We start from the raw sequence: 20,889 nt of genomic DNA on the forward strand, positions 1-20,889 counted from the left end.
AAATTTATTTTTGAAACTTATGATTGTATATAGTTAACTTGATGTAGTTTGTCTAAGCAAGATAGTGTCATTCGCATGTGCAAGCATTAGTGAAAGAATTTGTGGATGACCTTTGACCTACAATAACTGCGAGGTCATACTGGCATCAAGGATAAAAGACAAAGAATTGGAAAGGAAAATTAAAAATAAGTTACAAAAGATAAAGACATTAAACCACGCTTATGACAAAAAGAAAATTACAAAATATTCTAGGAATGTTTAAAAGATATGTAGATATTTCCATTTCTTAAATCTAATCATTTCATTGCACTGTACACTGATGATAGTCTCTAGAGTTAATGATACATTAGATAAAATGGAAAATCAAACAAAAATTTACTTTAAAAAACATTTAATATTCATTAAGGAGGTTCTAAGAGATTAAACAAATGAAATGTGAAAAATATAGGATAATAAATAGTATTTTTAGACAAAAAGAAAATTACTTTGCATATAAACTATTAAATAACATTAAATAACAAATGTTTTATTATAAATAACAGAACAAAATCAAATGCTTTATTTTCAAAACTACATAATTTTATGATTGTTCAAGATAAACTTAAAACTATTTCATCAACAAGTTTCATTTTCACAACAAACTTTCTCAAGAGTAACATACCTACTAAAAAAGTAGGTTGTAGCAATCAAGATAAAAAAGTGCAAATTTAACTGTTTTTAGTGTTGGAGTGCTAAATTTTTTATTGAATTGCTATCTTATAAACAGTTCTTCATTTTGTACATTCAAAGTTTTCAACTAAGGCTGAATGTATTAGCTTTTCAGGCTGACTGTCCATTTTACAGTTTTACACTTTTGCTTGTAACAGCCTATATATTATAGTAGGTTTTCAAAAAGTTAATGTACATGGAACTATACATGATGTAATACTGGTCAACATTCAGTAGTTTGAAGATTAACACTTAGTACAATAATTCACACACTTTAAAACATGTTATCATGGTTAAGATACAGACAAACACCTTGACAAAAATGCTATTAAAATATTTTATCTACCCTTTAAAACCAAACATATAATATTAACAGAATTGTCTTAAAATTTAGCAAGTAACTTCAAATATAAACTTGTTTCTTGCATCTTACAGGATCAAACATGTCGGATTGGCTAAGTTCTGTTTTAAAGTCAGCTGATCCTGCTAAAATAAGGCCAGCAATATTAGGTTTGTCATTGGTGATGAAAAGTTGTGTTGCTACCTCAGCCACTTTCCGCACGTAATTATGTCTCTTTTCCATCCTTAATCTAGCAAACCGGAGAGCTGACTGTCCACCACGACCTAAAGAAGAGAAAATAAACAATCAAGTTATCATCATATCACTTTTTGCACTTTAGTTACCTAATAACAAAATTAGAAATTTAGAACTTACATTTACATGTTGGCAAGGAACTCTAAACCTACTCTCCTGTGACAATGTGATTTGGCCACAAAAATATTCATGTTTATTGCAAGTAATACGATTTTAGAAAAAAAACAATTATCATACAAGAAAATGAAATGCCTTAAAACTACTGTAATTTAATTGAAATAAACTTCATAAATTACTATACTGGTAACAAAGTTGTATTTTTTATTAAAAATTAGGAACTTTTGAGCAGACCTTTTAAAAACATAACTTATCAGCTTGAAATCTTATTGAAAATATACAGGGATGTCATAATGCCTGAAAATGCTGACAAAGCCACTAAAGAGACATTATGAGCTTTCAATTGATTATTGACATCATAGACAATTGTATATGAGGAAGTGTTTCCACAAATAGAAAGTGAGCGAGGCCACTGTGTTTGATTCCATACATAAGCAAATAAAAAAGACAGGAGGTTTTTGTTTTGTATTATAGCTTGTCAGCATTGACATGTGTTCCTAATTCATAAAACCTAGACCTTGTATTTTGACATCACAAACACCTAATCTGAACCAGTGCTGCATTCACCATAACTTCTGACAAAAGATCAACATTTGCGTTTTTTTTTTTAATATTTACTTATGTTGACAAAGTTCATAAAATAATAGTTCATTTCAATGCAAATCAACAAATGCAATGGTATGGGCTTTGACCTGTGACCCATGTAGAGAGGATTAACTTACATTGATAATAAATCAGCTTAAATTTTGAATGTAGAGTTTACTTACCTGTATCAAGAGGTTTAAACACAAATGTTTCATATATAATTTAGTTCTCTTTAGTGTTAAGTGAGAAAGTTGGGTTTTAACATAATCATTAACAACCCACCATGTTTTTTAGGCAAGTCAACAGTAAACTTGTGCAGGACATCACGAGTATTTCCTTGAAGAGTTCCAAAGAGAGCACCATTACCATCCATAACAATAAATCCAAACTTATTATCATCTGCTAACAATGCTGAGAGAGCCTGAAAAGAAACTGTATTTATTTTTCTGAAGTGTCATAAATACCATACAAGGAATCACTCAATTTCCAAATCTTCAGTTAAGCACAATCTGGTTTAATCTAAAATTTAACCAAAACAAATTTGTCAAACATTGTGTGTGAAAAGTTGTTGTATGAAAAAACACTCATAAATCAATTTTTAATTATTAATAGAATTTTAGTAATAATTTTATTTTCAAATATATATTCTTTGGAAAAATCCATTTCACAAACCACATTAATGCTAACCAGAAAACAACTTCAACTTTGAAATGAAGAATTAAAAATATACGATTTCTAAAGGTATTAACCAGTTTGTTATGAGCTGTAAAATATATTAGGTCAGTATGTGATATATACATTATTCCATGATTTTGCCAGATATCTGGTACAGTTGGGTAATATAAATGTTGGAAATATTCAGCAGTGAAATAGATGAAATTCTTATAAATTACCAGTGAAAAATATAACCTAATTTATTATTTTATTATTATTATTCATAAAAAAATCAAGACAAAAATTATGGTAAAATAGTAATAGGACTAATAGGTTGATTTGTTGATGTCATTTAACCCATTTTGATACTTTCTACAGCATATAATTGTTTTCTCTGTCAATCAAATCATATTTAAATGAATTGATAAATTTTAGTAATATAAAAAAATAGTTCTCCAAGCATCCATCTTAATATTTATTAGTTTTAATTGTATTCAGTCTTTTATTAAATAATTAGTAACCAGCAACCTAGTTTTCTAATGGAAATTAGTATTCAATTGTTTTTTATATTTAACCCATCATGTTTATTTATCAATCAGTTGTCATAAAACATGTTTAGTAGGTTATATGTATTTTAGTTTTGTATTCTTATAAAACACTCAATATCACATTACATTATCCACTTTCATTACAATTTCTCACTTGTATATTGTTGTTCAGCACTTAATATTAAGGAGTTTGAGACTGTGATATTAAAAAAAATGGTGGCTGATCTGTATTAATTTGAAGCAATCAGTTTCTCTTTGGCTCATATTTTGCTCACTATACATACTGCTGGCTGGAGATGATAGGAACATCACGCTAATCAAGCTTGCTTAAGAAACATTTATATTCAGTCTCCGTCCATATACTAGATTTTCACTTTAAAAATGATAGAAAACAAAGTTAATTTTACATATAACAGCACCATTTTTACCATGACCTGCACGATCAACACAATGTCATACGTACCTGCATATATTTCGCTATAGAAATCTAAGAATGAATTTTGTGTATTATGGTTTTTTCTTTAACCCTCTCACCCCAGATATCCTTATTGTGCAAGACACAAGGTTTTAGTCTCATATTCAAAATTTTAAACTACTTTTTATCTTATACCAATTAGCATAGCATAAAATCTTAGCTAATAATCAACACTTCATAATAATAAAAAACGTTCTTAATTATATAAGGCAATATTTAAAAAAAATCCAGAATTTCCCCTAGCATGACAACATTTTCTCTAGATACTTCAATTTATCCACCCCCACTCCCTGCTAGTGACTACATAATTAAATGTAAATTACTCTATAAAAATCATCATTGCTTATACAAACTATAATTTTTATGGCCTTAAATTTGGTTAGGTTAAAGAGCTATAAAACAGGAAATCTGAATCCCTTGCTTCCACACCCACCTGTCACATCCTTTCTTCTGGGATTCACTAAAACCTTATGACATGCACAGCAAATGATGTCTAGGAGGAGAGACTTAAGACTGACAGGTGAAATATATTAAGAAAAGCCTGGAAATATGGATAAAGAAAATGACTGGTAAACATAAAAACCTATGTTAGATGAGTCTTGAAGAAATTAATATTGAAACAGAGGAGAAAATGTGCTTCAAAATCCCAAGATAAAGGTGAAAAGCACAGAAAGAAAAAAATGTTGACACCATGAAAGAATGTGGTGTTTCAGCATATAAAATAAATACTGAAAATGGAGAGGACAGTACCTGCAAACCTCTTATATCAAGTTTCATACCTTCTACTTTGGCAAAGAATATTTTGGATACTGTGTCAACAATGTGCTTAAATCTTAAATATCTGAAATTTACTCGTTGTAGTTACACATTCTGATAAAAACATTGGTGAATTATTTTATGTTCCTTGACAGTACCCAAATTGCTAAGTTTTCTTGTATGGAAATAAAAATATCATTTGGTATTGCAGTTCACTTCAAAAGTATGCTTCTTTTTGAAATTTGTCGTTTTTGTGGTTCTCTTTGATTATGTTATCCAAATGCAGAAAAAGTGTATGGACATTCATGTAAGATAGCAGGACAATGAAATAACATGCAACTAGATGCTTTGAATTTCAATTTTTAGGTAATTTGCTTTTAATGAGTTGGAACCTAATTTTTTTGTCAGTAGTGAAATGAAAAAAATTGCAAAGTACCATATGTTTCTTACATTGTACTTTAACACTATGTAAGCTTGGTAAATATTTTTAGTTGGTTGATTTTCAAACAAAACTTTTTTTTTTGAATAAACATCTGAACTTCACTGTAATATTTGGAATGTGTATTGCTCATCAGTGTGGCTGAGTTCACAGTAGTTTCCAGGCTTCCAGGGAATAATATGGCTAAGATCCTTTACGAAACATGGCAGTGACTACATAAGTTGGGCAATTTGTTGACTCCTCAGCAAAAGTTATTTTCTTCATGGTTTTTGTGATACATGTCAAAAGAGATAGCTGAGTAAGTCTCACTGAAACTTGCTAGACACTTGCTACTTCATCATTTGTATTTAGTGTCTGAAATGAATGAGGAAAAAAGCTTGCTATTTGACATATTGGTTGTTGATAATCTATAACAGAACAATGAATCATTACATTTTATTTTCTATATTTGTCTTTTTTACTCATTCTGAATCTCTATGCATCATTGTAAATTTACTGCTTGACCAACAAGAAAGCATTCTTCTGATGGATGTTAAATATGATAAATATTGTGTTTTGATTGATATCTTATTTACATTGATAATCTGTAGAATGTCCTGCTCGGTGCTGTTAACATGGCTTCAATGACTTGTTTGGGTATGTTATGAATGATCTATTTGATTGGTTTGGTGTTTTACAGTGCAAAGCAACTAGGCGATCTGTGCCAAACATCTGGTAAAAAAGTTAAAATTAAAGTAAAATTATTAAAATTCATAAAAGAAAATTAAGGTTAAACAATGGAAGGTTTAATTTTTGAATTGAAAACATAAATAGCATTAAATCCAATTTTTACATTAGTATACAGCAGCAAGAAAAAAACTACAGTAATACAAGTTGTAAAGGACTTTCTGTAGCATAACTGCAATTATGATAACTCGCCAGGGAGACTAAGAAGTTTGTTCAAAAACCATCGATAGTCACCTGAAGTTGGCCTTTCCAGTCTTGGTTTCAAGTTATTTGACATTACGGCCATTTTCTAATTTCAAATCAAACTAGATGTACTTTGATTCTTAAAAGAAAATCACATTAAAAAAGGTCTAATGTATAAATTAAAAACTTAAATAGCATTAAAAAGATTAATGGCATTTAAAAAAACTAAAAACATTTGGAAGGTTGACAGTGTCATCACTGCCAATAACACTAATGTTACGCATAAACTTTGGGACAAAACATGTTTAAAATGGTGCTGTCGTTGATAGTCATAATGATGGCAAGACAGTAAAATGTGGCTTATTGTGGCTTATAAATGTTATGCACATGCGCATTTTGTTCCACAACAAAACTTGTACACGTGAACAAAATAATGATGTTTTAACACTATCTAAATATTTATTTCTAAACGTAATAGTAAATAATTAGCCTGAGTGTTACACAGACAAAACATTGGTGCATCAGTCCCAGATAAAAGAAAACAACGAGTTAAAAACTATGACCAATGCGTAATCTAGTTAGAACAACTTTCTCTTTCCAATCTTTAGAAAAGCAAGACTGCCAAAGTCCAACAGTTTTATTTGGGAAAGCTTGTTTTCATGTTGCTCACTCCAAGTCCACTGCCAACTGGCACAGAGCCGACCCTTGAATACAGGACCATAGTCCATGTATAGAACAAACAGCAGTGATTGTGCCAGAGCAGAGAGATTTAGCTGTGGTTTTGGCAAGCTCATTCCAGCAAATACCAAAGTGGCCTGGCATCCACAAAAACTGGATAGAAGTAGATGTTAATGAGAAATAGGTCAGTCGGTTTTGGATATCAGCGAGAACTAAAGTGAAGCAATTCCAGTGCCAGTAGAGAACTAAGCAAGCCAGTATAAATGGTGCAATTTGAATACTGCTTAGCTTCTATGTGATCCAAGGCAAGAGAAATGGCACTCTGTTCAGCAGTGAACACAGAAGCTGTAGAGGGGATTTTGCACACAACCACCAAACCACAACAAACAATGGCAGAGCCCATACAGTCACCTGATTTCAAAATATTTGTATAAATAGAAATGGAAGGATGGTTCAAAAGACGTTCAGCAAATGACAGACAGCATTTCCAATCGGAAGTGTCTGCTTTTCTCAGATGACTTAAAGACAAGTCACATTTGGAGACTAATAAACCATGGCAGAATGGGCTGACCAGTGGATACAGCAATATTAAATCTGTCCAAGGACAGACCCAATTCATCCAACTGCCCCTGGATATAAAGGCCAAAAGGAGCAATGGCAAATTATCTGTTCTGAAAAAGTATGGCCCACTGAGGAAAGAAAACACAAACCCCTGGTGGGATGCTTTGGTAAGGAATGATGTTTCGAAGCATACAGTAAAGACAGTTACAAATGGCAGAGGTGCAAAAGATATTCATGAGACTGTGTATAAACTCTGAATTGGGGAAGTGCAGAAAGCTCTAGCACAGAGCAAAGTCACTGTCGATGAGCGGGGACCAATCTCCTTAAGGCTGAAGTCCTGGCAGAGACATAAACCAGTGATCCATAATCTAGTTTTGATCGAATAAGAGCACGATATATCTTTAGCACAGAACATTAATCCACTCCCCAAGCGGTGGAAGAGAGGACATGGAGGATGTTCAGTGCTCTTGTATATTTGCCCCATAGCTGCTTGATGTGTGGTATAAAGGTTAGCTTACAGTCAAAGATAAGCCCCAAGAACTTTATCTCAGGGATCACAGGTAGCACAACTTCACCCACACTGAGTTCACGATCAGGGTGAATATCCTGTTGGCAGCAAAAATGCATGCAAATAGTTTTAGAGAGAGAGAAGTTGAAACCATTTGCTGTGGTCCACTTCAGTAAACAACTGAGGGCAGTCTGTAACTGCTGCTCAATATACCTCACATTCCATGAATGACATGATACGTGAAAGTCACTGACACAGAGCTCATTTGCAACAATAAGAGGGAGTTGTTCAGTGATGGGATTAATCTTTATGTTAAAAAGTGTGACACACAAAATACAGCCGTGATGGACTTCAAGTTCCTGTAGAAATGAATGGGAAAGTGTTGAACCCACACAAACTTGAAATTACCTGTTCATTAAAAAACTTTTAATAAAAATAGGCAAATTGCCACATAACCCATACAAATGGAGGTCTCGTAAAATGCTATATCGCCATGTTGTATCATAAGCCTTCTCAATGTCAAAGAAAATTGATACAAGATGTCATTTGAGAAAGGCTTCTCTGATTGACGTTTCAAGTCAAATCAGATGGTCCACAGTAGAAGAGCTGTCGTCGGAACTCGCACTGGGTGGGCGAGAGGAGGTTGTTTTATTCGAGGAACAAACAAGATAAGCATTAACCATCTTCTCTAAGGTCTTACAGAGACAGCTCATCAAAGCAATTGGATGGTAGTTTGAAGGAATTTTGGAATCCTTCCCAGACTGGTGCCAGATATCAGGAAAAACATTTTCCTGTCAGATCTGGTTAAGAATAAGAACAATCACAATAATAGCAAGAGAAAATGGTGCAGCATTTCATAGTGAACATCATCAGGTCTGGCAAATGTACTGCCAGACTGATGAAGGGCCAGTTTGAGTACCACCAGTGTAAAGGGACGATTATAGTCATAGAAACAATCTTGATGGCTAAGAAGGTGGAGGATGAAACAGAAGGGCTAAATACCTGGCAAAAGCTTTCACCTACAGTATCAGCTCCTTCCTGGCCATCAGAGCATGATCGAGAGGGAAAGAGAAGTATATTGGCCACTAAACTTTTGAATCTTGTCCCATACAACTTTGGAACTGGTGGAAGAAAATATGCCAATTGTGAACTTAATTCAAGAATCCTTCTGGCTTTGATGTCTTACTTACCAAGCACGTGCACAGGCATGCTGGAAAGTGATGCAGTTTGACAGTGTGGGATATCTACGAAAAGTATCCCAGGCCCGTTTTTGAGCCTTCTGTGCCATGTGGCAGGCAGGATTCCACCAGACAAGGATATAGTGGAAAACAGGTTGAGGTTTTAGGAATACATTGAGCAGCTGCTTGTATAATACAGTCAGTTACTGCTGCCACACAGACAAATGGCAGGATCAAGTTCTGCAAGAGCAGTGAAAGAGGGCCAGAGATGGGTGTTGATATTGATTCACCTCAGGATAAGTAATGTTTTGAATCATTTTCAAATGCTACACCTCTTTTTCTCTCAACCATTTAGGGCAAGAATGCGATAAGAATGGACGAGAGCCATTGTAATTGATGTAATGAGGGTCCATTTCACATTCACAGGCATCGTGGTCCTTGCCACTGCAATGAGCACACGTCAAGGAACCACAACACGATGTCTTTGAGTGACCAAACTGCTGGCACTAGAAACATCTAGGAGGGTTTGGAAATGTATGGCTGTACTTGGCAATTAAGATAACCTGCCTTGATGGTGGCAGGTGGATGCAGTGATGTAAATGTCAGAAATGAAGACATTGGTCAGCATCATAATTCCATCCTTGCAAGTGGAGATATGCCTAACTGCAGAAAGTCCTTGGGTGGAGAAGCCAGCAAGGATCTCTGAGTCTGGGATGTTCTTCAAATCCCTCTCAACAATAACTCCTCTTGACAAATTCAAAGTAGCATGAGGCATAACCTCAATAGGTATATTCTTAATCGTCTTTGAATGCAAGAGGAGTTAACTTGGTTGAGATGTAGATATTTCCACCAATATGTCACCAGAGCAAAGCTTCTTTACTGACTTTGGAGAGCCAGCAAGTCCCTCTAGTCCCTTGTGAATGAAAAAGGGAGACATCTGCCCTGAAGACTTGTCTGAAAGAGAATGTAGTATAAGAAAATGGGGTACAGGTGTTACAGATGTTGAAGATTGCTGCTCAGAATCTTCAAGACATGGTAATTTACCTATGGACTGTTTTTCTCTATTTCAGTTTTTATTTGGAGAATCCATAATAAAAACAGAATTTTTCAGTGCCCACTGACCCCCACCCACCATGGAGCACTATGAAGGGAAACACTACAATGTCAAACAAGAACACTGCAGCAATGTCATGGTTTCAAGAGCACTATACCCAAACACCAGCATCAGATACAATGTCCACAACAACTGTTGAAAACATCCAACACTGATACTTGGTTGACTCTAGCCCAAGTAGACCAGCTGACTGATCCAGGAAGGGACCACCTCAAGGTCACCCATCTGCAGGAATTCAAGACCAAAGTGGTGTGTTAGGGTTGGACCCCTCAACCACCAGGATCCTCTCCTCCCCTTCATGGGTCACCACGCAGGGCAAACATGTGGGTGGATGTTTAGATTCGAGAGGAGGTAAACTGAATGAACAGAACCTTCCCTGGGAGATCTCCTAACCATGTACAGGAATCCACAAAAAAAAGTGGTCTATTTCAGAAACCTGTGATGCATCTTGCTTTTGAAATCTGGTAGAGTAATTCTAACTCAGCGGCAGCCATGTAAACTGCAGATTTGCTGAAATGCAAGAAAAATGTTCCAAAAATATTTTGAGACCACAGAATTACATGTAAATCAGCTATCATAAGACAAATAAATCAGGCAGTAGCTTTATTTATGTTAACAGTAATGCAATTTTAATTGCTATATTGATGCCATTACTAAAATGCATGTACAACTACACATCATTTCTATTTTCAAGTCAATCATAACTAGACACTCCCACAATAATAGCTATTTTCGCTTAGCTTATGATCTTAACTATTGATGGTTATGATATTTTGAACCATATACCAGGCCCACTGAGTGTTACACTGACACATCTCTGGATAATTCTAAATTTTGAGGTGCATTCTATATATGCACAGCAAATATAGCACTTTACCAATTAAGCCTGCAACTCATATCCAATATTGAACCGATCTAAATTTCCTGATCTCTTAAAAGATCACACCAGTACGTTTGTTTACCTATGGAAATACACAATACATTCAGATGCCATTACAATGGAGAGAGCACAATGTAAATGAAAATGAAATCAACTGTCTACTGTATGGTAATTACTTTTAATGTAATTATGCTAGATCAAAGGGAGGTTCCAAGTAGATTTGCATGTGTTTGTGTTTTTTTCCTTGTACAGGCTCATGTACTTACTTGTACAAGATTTTACAAGGAAGCTTCCAGATAGAGTAGGACATGTGTAAATGCACATAATAAATAGAGGAAGGTACAAGAGAGAAATCAATCTCATGTTAACATGTTTGTTAACACTTAAATTTGTTGTTCTTATCTTAATTTGTGCAATTTGTTTGTACACTAATCTTAATAACAAACACTAACTTGGAAGAATTTGTTAAGTCTCTTGTCACATAGTTTGAAAGCAAGAAAAATTGCGATAGGAAAAATCGTCCGCTTTTTAGCATGTTTTATTCTATATTATTTAATGCATTATTTAATTAAATAAAAATTACTCAGCACATTAACTAACATTAGTATGAAAGAAAGTAGGGTTAATTTCACTGAAAGTCAACAGCAAAAGAAAAGAAAAAAAAACCAGATAAGTACTTTGTTTCTTGTTTTTCATGTTTATTCTTTGTTATTATAAAAGTAACTAAAATGTAGAAATAGGGATCTCTTTAGATTAGTTAAGATTAGATTATGTAAAATAAATAAATACAATAAAAATGTTTCACAAGGCACACATGTAAGCAAACTTGCAGGTAACGTGATTCAATAGTGTAGAGTAAGCTTCACATTCAAGTAACTTAACTTATAATTGTGCAAACAGTAGTTTAAAGATAGTTCAAAAGGCAATAACACAAAATTTAAGTATAAATAGATGTATAATGTTACAAGCTTAAAGATACTTAGATATATATAAAGAATGTTGTTTCACATTACAATTTGAAGTCATTCTTGAGAGGATAAAAGGGTAATTTAAATTTATTTTGATTTTTTTTTTTTTTTTGTAATTACACGGTTAGTCATTGATCTATCTTATATAGAGTTAGGGTAGAGAAAATAACACAAAATTTTAAGTTTTACTGAAAAGAAACATTTGAAATGTTCTAGGTTTTAGAGATTACATAAATTAAATTTGAGGTTAAGATAAAAAGTATTTTTATTCTTAACATGAAAATCACTTTGCACTTGGACTAGTCACAAAATTCTCTATATTCATGATATATTTTTAATGTATACAAAATACTTCACTAAAAATACAATTTTTTCTATATGAAAGACTCAATGTCTACTGAAAATCTGTCAAATTTTATGAATATATACATAATGTATCAAAAATAGTATAAAAAGTATAAAGACTTCAAATGAGTACTGGAGGTCGCATGGTTAATCATACTGACTGAGACCATGTTGAGACAATTAACATGGTTGCCTTCAATAAAGCCATCACCTGGCAGTTCAAATTGCAAGCAAAACAGCAGTGACAGTAAATACATATATGATTCAATCAGAAATAATATTCAAGCATTGTTTTTGTGAATATTTTTATTGATTTTTTTTTTCTTTTGTAACTGTTTTCTAACAAAATACTGATTTCTGAAATAACATGCTTTCTAAGAACTGCTGAGTGTTTTAAATGCCTTAGGTATGTTTTTGAAGAAACTCAACATCACATATTTTTCATGTTTGCATGGTACTAGAAATAATTATGCAAGTTATTCAGGAGATGAACATTTAGTCATTCAACCTAAGAACCTGGACAGGTATTCAGTAACTGACCAAAACACTTGAAAACTCTAACTACCATACCTGACTGTGCAAACACTGTTTAAACGTAATAACTCACAAGAGATTAAAACAACAAAACAGAACATATCCAAACTGCCACAACTGATTTTCCAATAAAAATCAAAACTAATGAGTTAAAGGTAACTGCACAAAAAAGTAAAAATTCTGAAAAAAAGTTAAGGTCCTCAACCAAGTTTCCGTTAAAAAACTCACCTCTGTGTGAAACTTGTTGTCGCAAAGGTACAAGGAGGTGTTTATTGGTTTGAATGGTTCAAAATCAATATTGACTTTTTTTTCTTTGCCTTCTTCAGTAACAATTGTCCCACAGTAGATTACAAGGCCATTAGGAGGAACTATAATCAAAACATTTTTTAGAGATTATATCTAAAACATGTATAATAACTAAAGAAAGTGCATTTGATTAAAAACCTAACCAACAGTTGCTGTACAATATTTCACTTTTAGTTTATCCTCTAAAAATGTGTGAATAGATTTTATTCAATTTTTTTTATTTTAATTTGTTGTTTGGAATCTAACAGAAAAAGTTTATGTAACTAAAAATAAAATTTCTAAATATTTATTTTTCATTATAATAAATAACATTTAGCTCTACCTTTTGTTTGAAAATTCAGTAATGTTCTCTAATCATATCTTCAAAAAATTCACAAAACATTATTATTAAAACAAACATCCATTCACTACAAATGTCTTATCAACAGCTAAGAGCAGTTAGACAAGACTGAAATATAACCCAGTGACAACTGTATTATTTATTTTTTGAATCCCCTTCAGACTGTGAAGAAATAAAGAATAATTTTCTTGTAATAATATATCACAAAATGACAAAAATGTGTTGATATTAACATATAGGTTCAAGAAGTCTTGACAGAAATGAAATTAAAACCCTAAAATCTAAGAGCTTTTGAAAGGTCCACCTTTATAAAGTGCTCAGGTTATTGGGTTTTTATTTCATATTTTTGAATTAAAAATTGTTGAAGTAGCTGTAATACTTATTTTCACTTGAGTTTTGAAATTTGTCTGTATATGGAACTGACTTACCCAAATTGATAGGGAAAAAAACCAAAAAAAACAAAAAACGTCAAGGAATAACCAAGTAGCCTGCAAGTAAATGCATGTAGTTATAAGAATGGAATTTATGTACGATATCTAAGAATATGAACAATTTAACAACAAATAATAAAATAAAACAAAGGAAAAAATCATTGTTTTGAAAGCAAATATACTTGAAAAATTTACACCATACTTTATGTTTTCTGAGATTTGTTTTTATTTTCTAAAACTTCCTTACCTTTATTATAGAGCTTTAACCTCTGTTGTACTGATGTGATGGCACCAAGCACTGACAACCGATTCACTCGACTTTTAATATTAGAAGCTGTTCCAAATTCATCAGCTAACATTTTTTGATACTCTTGAAATTTGGTCCTTGGGAGGGATGATAAGGGATATCATACTTGTGCCATTCCTAAAAAGTAAAATATTGTACTACAGTCATGTAATGAAAATGAGCATTCAGGTTGATTTCCTAAATGTAACAGATGCAAGGAACTGCTAATAACTAGCAATTCATTTATGAAATATGGATATATTTTCTGAATTGGATAACTTGAGTCTTCCTAATGTGTTTGAAATATTGAAACTGGACAACATTAGTAAAAATTAAAACAATTTTTATTGTATGAGAGAAAAACTGTAAGTACTTATGGACTCAAAACGACAGTTAATTCTATCAGGCTGTGCTTAGTCCCACATTTTGCTTTCCCTCAGGATTGATATTTGTACAACTAAACATGATCTTAATATAGGTCTTTACTTTATAGCCTCTCAGAAGAACTTGCTCAAGAAAGCATGTCTGAATTCAACAGGTAAGTTTAGTTTAGTTTTTTTGTCCAGTCAACAGCATCACATCATTACTTTTGTTCTCTCATACTATTAGTGGACTGTCCCATTTAAAGCCAACTTGGCCAACAAAGGATATAACAGTGCTTTCCCTTCAACACAGATGTTGTATTTTACTACAATATCCTTTTGGGAAGAATATGTTTTATCTACTACAGAGAATAAAAAAATATCAACCTGAATAAGACAGTATCAAAAACTTTCTAAACCATTTGCTTACAGTAGAACTTCCCTAAAAATTGAATAATCAAAAAAATGTTTAAACTTCCTATATCACCAAAGCAAATGTAAAACGTGTCTGCACATCATACTTTCCCTCATTTTTCAGTTTTAAGCTCATTCTCAAGCCAACAATTAAAATTCTTTACTGTTATTTAAGTTTCTGCAATGTAAAAATGTGTTATTTAAATTGATTGAACACTTTATTTACTACCAAGATATTTTTCAGTGAATAACTTGAGTGATGTTAAAACTGCAGATTATCTGCTTATAAAATAATGGAGTATCTTTCTGGAAATTACTGGACATTTCAACCAAGTAGTTTTGCTGCAGTACTTGAATTTCACTTTTTAGATTACATTTCTAAAAGTCAATGACAAGGTTTATGGTTTCAATGTGCACCTGAAATATAGTCAATCTGATATTTTTTCTAACAGTTGTTATCAACAAACTGAGGTAATGCCCTATATCTCCATTATAAAAATATTTTAAAGTTATTCAGAACCTGGATCTGGATCATATTTTGGAAGAACTGTCCTACTAACATACATATGGATCTAAGTGCAATACCCTCATACCACTATTAGTAACTTTTTGATGCAATTTGTTTTTAAAAAATTTTAAACGTAACGATGGCAAGAAAGTAAAATGTAGCTTAGAGTGATGAGTGTTACACAAACTACACATTGGTGCATCAGTTCCAGATAAAAGAAAACAATGAGTTAAAAAACTGTGACCAATGCATAGTCTAGTCAGAACAACTTCCTCCTTCCAATCCTTACGAAAGCAAGACAGCCAAAAGTCCAATATAGGGTTTTACTTCAAAAAGCTTGTTTTCCTGTTGCTCACTCCAAATCGACTGCCAGCTAGCATGGAGTCGAGCCTTGAATACAGGACCATAGTCCATGTCTGGAATAGGCACAGTGGTGATAGTGCCAGAGCAGATAGATTTAGCTGCTGTGTCTGCAAGCATGTTCCCACGAATACCAACTTGGTCTGGTATCCAGAAAAACAGGATAGAAGTAGATGTTAATGAGAAATGGCCCAGTCGGTATTAAATATCAGCGAGAACAGGGTGTGAACAAATGTGAAGCTATTCCAGGGCCAGTAGAGAACTACGAGAGTCAGTATAAATAGAGCAGTTTGAGTACTGCTTAGCTTCTATGTTATCCAAGGTAAGAGAAATGGCATAGAGTTCAGCAGTGAAGATAGAAGTTGTAGAGGGGGTTCTGCACACAACCACCAAACCACGGCAGAGGTAAATCAGGTGACTGTGTTCGAACTATCTGTATAAATAGGATAAGTAATGTTATGAATCATTTTCAAACACTGTACCTCTTCTTCTTCCAACCGTTTAGGGCAAGAACGAACGTAGAATGGGTGAAAGCCACTGCAACTGATGTAATGAGGGTCCATTTCACACTCATAAGCATCATGGTCCTTGCCACTGCAACGAGCACACGTCAAGGAACCATGACATGACATCTTTGAGTGACCAAATCACTGACACTGGAAACATTGGAAAGGGTTTGGAATGTATGGCTGTACCCTGCAATTAAGATAACCTGCCTTAATGGTGGCAGGTGGATGCAGTGATGTAAATTTCAGAATAAGGATACTGGTTGGCATCGTAATTCCATCTTTGCGAGTGGACAGCAAGTAGTGTGTGACCAATGTCATCAGATCAAAGCTTCTTTACTGACTTTGGAAAGCCAGCAAGTCTTTGTAATCCCTCCTGAATTAAAAATGGAGACATTAGACCTAAAGGTTTGTCACGAAGAGAATGTAGGATACGAAAATCAGGTACAGCAGGTGTTACAGATGTTGAAGATTGCTGCTCAGAATCTTCAAGACATGGTAATTTACCTATGGACTGTTTTTTCTCTATTTTATTTGGGAGATCCATAATAGAAAAAGGAAATTTCGGTCCCCACCCACCTGGAACCCTATGAGGGGACGCACTACAATGTCAAGCAAGGACACTGCAGCAATGCCAGGGTTTTGTGAGCACTATACCCAAACACAAGCATCAGATACAATGTTCACAACACCCGTTGAGAACTTCCAACACTGGTACTTGGTTGACTCTAGCCCAAGTGGACCAGCCGACTGACCCAAGGGGGGCCACCCAAAGGCTGCCCATCTACAGGAATTCAAGGCCAAAGTGGTGTGTTAGGGTTGGACCCCTCAACTACCAGGATCCTCTCCTCCCCTTCAAGGGTCACCACGCAGGGCAAACGTGGGTGAATGTTTAAATCCCAGAGGAGGTAACCTGAAAGAATAGAACCTTCCCTGGGAGGTCCCCTCACCACATACAGGAATCCACACTGAGGGGGAGTATGATGAGAGTAAATATATATATTATTTACATAGCACATTAATAAATACAGTACTTTGTTTTAAATTCACCTAATCATATGCACCTTTTTACAACTGTTACAATTTTCCACTAACTTCAAATGTTATACTTCCACCCACTAAACTGACAAATAATATTAACAAATTTTGAAAATCTTAATATCAACTACCAGTTACATTCATCAAGGGTTGCAGAAAAGTAAGCACCACAAAAAATTTGGTTATTTGATAGTAATTTTCCTCAGGGTAAAAAAAAACACTTTAAATTTTATGTTGAACCAGAGCAATCTATGCATAACTGTCCACATTTTTGAAACAAGTAAAGGACAAGCAGTTCCATCTCTAAACACTACGTCATGCCCAGGTTGATTTTACAAAACAATAATAATGAAATTATTAAAATAAAGAGCATTCACAATTTTAATAAATGACAGATCTTACATATAGTACATACAATAAAACCTGGATGAAAATCTTTAAAGTTGTGCATCATCATTCTGTGCAAAATAAAAATATTTCCTTATCTTTACCTTCATACATTCAATAATTCGTTCCATTTAGAGAAAGAGCAGAGATAGGAAGAAATTTATTTTATGGTACTTTGACATACGAGTAAACTAAGTACACATTTATCACACAAAACAGTTATCACTACTACTACTAAAACAAAGGGCCTAAATTCTCTCCAATAAGCAACAATTAAATAGGTATCTATTGTTGATAACACCTGGATGACTTTATTCCAAAATTATTGTAGAAAAAAAACTCACTTCAAAAAATTATCATAAGATCAAAGTTTATCATTTTTTCATACATAATTTATATTCTTACATGCTATTACTTCAAATCTAATTATTTATTGGCATTTTCCAAAATAATTAAACAATCTGACATAAATCTCAAATACAACTTTCCTAAGACACACATCCACAAACAATTGTAAAAATAATTTTTATAAATAATTTAAAAATGGTAATTTTTTTAATGTGACAAAAAGTAGTTAATGAAAATGCTAGGACTTTGTAACAACCAAACTGAGAAAAACACCTCCCCCTCAAAAAAGAAACATTTTTCCCACTCTCAGGAACAATGTTTAGAAAATAATCACTCTTAGATAAATTCCAACTACATATGCAATCCAACATTTTGATGAGAACCATTTCTAATTTTTTTAAAACTATCAACAAAACAAGTTATGAACGGGAGTAGAAAAAGGTATTGGTGAGATAAATACTTACCCTCTTGCTGCTTCCAAACTTTTAATCAATTTCTTAACTTTCCATACTTCCACATTTCTGTCTGCACTTGATTCTTCCATTTCTGAGTACTGTACAAAAATTAGATTATACAGTACAACAGGTTCAAAGTTTCACTCCACAAACTAAATTATACAAACACAAATCAAACTGATACAAAAATTTTGCATTACAAGAAACCAAAAGATTAATAATAAAACAATACAAGTAACATTGGAAGTGTAACTGCAGTGCATTAAAGATAGGCAATTACTGGAATATGGTAATTTAATTACTGTGCTCATTACCTAATTAAACTAAATTATTATTCTCGTGAGATAGCAAAAAACACAAAAAATCAAATCTCAATATCCATAACATCTTTGTTTAGCTATGTGCCTTAAAAGAATGAAACTATTTTGATTATTTAAGTAGCTGAGATAGTCAAAATTCTAATAAATAGAACCTTTATTTTTCAATCAGGTAAGTTTATTGTCTTCATGAGTCAATTAGTTTAATATAACAAACTTATAATGGCAGTATTTTAATCATATATGTAAAAATGGCTCATTTGGGTTGAGAAAACATTTTACGTAGAGGAGCGAACAACGTTTCGACCTTCTTCGGTCATCGTCAGGTTCACAAAGAAAGAAAGAGGTAACTGATCGATAGCTGACCACATGTTCGGTCCTCTACATAAAATTTTTTTCAACCCAAACCAGCTGTTTTTACACTTTTTTTTTCTCTACAAGTGGGTTTTCACATCATCACTGATTATGTAACTCTGATACTTTAATTTTGATTGGCCTAAACTAGTGATATTACACATGTGCTAAAATGACATTTTCAAATTATATTGTACATTAATGCAGTAATTGTAAATGGGAAACTAAGCTAGTGTTTTAAAGTTTAAATTACAAAATTGAATATTAACAAATTTGATCTTGACCTAAATATTGCATTTAATGATCTGCTTTGTGCATGGCTTGTTATACTGATTGAAAAATGTTTAGTAGTACACTGAGCATGATTCAGTGAAACTGTTTTGTTGATGGAAAAACAGTACAAATCTGTAATAAAGAATTGAGGTATGACATCAGTCTGCTGACAATCCTTGTGGACTGTTTGGCTGAGCTGTTTATAGCTCTTGTGCATATTTGAAATGTGAAGAACTGTAGTAGTAATGTTTACTATGAAGCACTAAGCTTACCATCTCTGATATTTGTTAATTACAATGTAATTAGACTACTGTATAGAAAGTTTAATTTTAGTCTGTTCAAACCATTTTTAGCAACCTGAATTCTATCACGTTTTTTTTACTTTTATGCTTGAAACAGTATAAGCTGTTTGAGCTATTCATATCATTTATGTTAACAAGGTATTGATATGGTATTCTTTTGTATTCATAATATAATAATCAAAGATGCTGAACTAAACTTTACAAAAAAAGCAATATTGTTTTTTTTCAGTGACGTCTGCCCTGTAGAGCTAAGTGATTAACTTGGTTTATTGATATAATCAATAACCCATGAGTATTGAATAGTCATGTAAAATAATTGGTCAATTGAAATTACTAAATTGATATCTGTACCACTAATAAACTGTTTCAGAGTATTACAGTTTTTGAATATTTGAAGTGTCCAGTAATCAAAATTATTTTTAAATTAATGTCATGAAAGTAATCAACTATTCAAAGTTAGTATGTGATTTTTTAATTGTAGGAATCCAGTGATTAAAATACTCAGTGATGTCGAGAAAACCCACTTGTAGAGAACAATAATAATGTATATTATTATTGTACATAAATATTTTCTCAACCCAAACGAGCCGTTTTTGCATATAAATTTCTCAACAAGTGGGTTTCTCGACATCACTAATTATTATTTCATCACGGCGATTGTACAAGAAGTGTAAGTTTTTCTGTTTTTCTCAGTGTATTTGTACTTACCTGTTACCGTTATAGTTCGCTCTTCTATGTAAAATATTTTCTCAACCCAAACGAGCCGTTTTTGCATATAAATGTTTCTGAAAATGTTATTTGGTTTAATTGATTCCAAGTTTATAACAGTTATAAAAACCCCAACATGCTCCTGATAGCCCTCATCTTCTACAGCACAAACAGATGTGAACTTATTCCAATATCAATAACCCTTTCAAAGCTAGAACCATCCTGTCTTATAACTGAAACTTGTATTTTCATTATGGATGTTTAATCATTTTACACTGTTATTCCTTGTGAGATGCAATGTTTAACACTTTTGAACAAAAGATACATATAATATCTTATTACTGAAACCATTTTTAAGGCATCAGAATTAATTCTCACCTTCAGCACCTTTGAATTCTCATTTATAGTTGTATCAAAACTTCTTTGAGGTTTAAGTTGGTACAAAGAAAACTGGTTTTCTTGCTAATTTGTTGTTAGTCTTCATGGAAAGATGTTTGCTACTTTTTGTGGCATTTTCTCTAGCTTGTTTGTTTGCTATAGTGATGCCATTTTAAGTGCTGTTACCTGCACCAAGATTCAAGTAGAGCAGTTTGCTTTCACACACTTTTGTCCAGCCCTTAAATACACTTACTAAACCTATGA

The 20,889-nt window shown here is 33.0% G+C and overlaps 1 pseudogene across 1 annotated transcript in view; it reads right to left on the reverse strand.

Moving 5' to 3' along the window:
* The window catches only part of LOC143249084 (eukaryotic peptide chain release factor subunit 1-like), a 44,243-nt pseudogene that overhangs the window by 14,634 nt on the left and 8,720 nt on the right, over positions 1–20,889 (reverse strand). The window contains exons 2-6 of the transcript XR_013027509.1: positions 18,303–18,391; positions 13,877–14,053; positions 12,781–12,920; positions 2,288–2,426; positions 1,142–1,332 (exon numbers count right to left, since the gene is read on the reverse strand). The product of XR_013027509.1 is annotated as a eukaryotic peptide chain release factor subunit 1-like (transcript). The remainder of the gene's footprint in view (positions 1–1,141; positions 1,333–2,287; positions 2,427–12,780; positions 12,921–13,876; positions 14,054–18,302; positions 18,392–20,889) is intronic.

This window comes from Tachypleus tridentatus, chromosome 4 (genome assembly GCF_004210375.1).
Source record: "Tachypleus tridentatus isolate NWPU-2018 chromosome 4, ASM421037v1, whole genome shotgun sequence".
Lineage (NCBI taxonomy): Eukaryota > Metazoa > Arthropoda > Merostomata > Xiphosura > Limulidae > Tachypleus > Tachypleus tridentatus.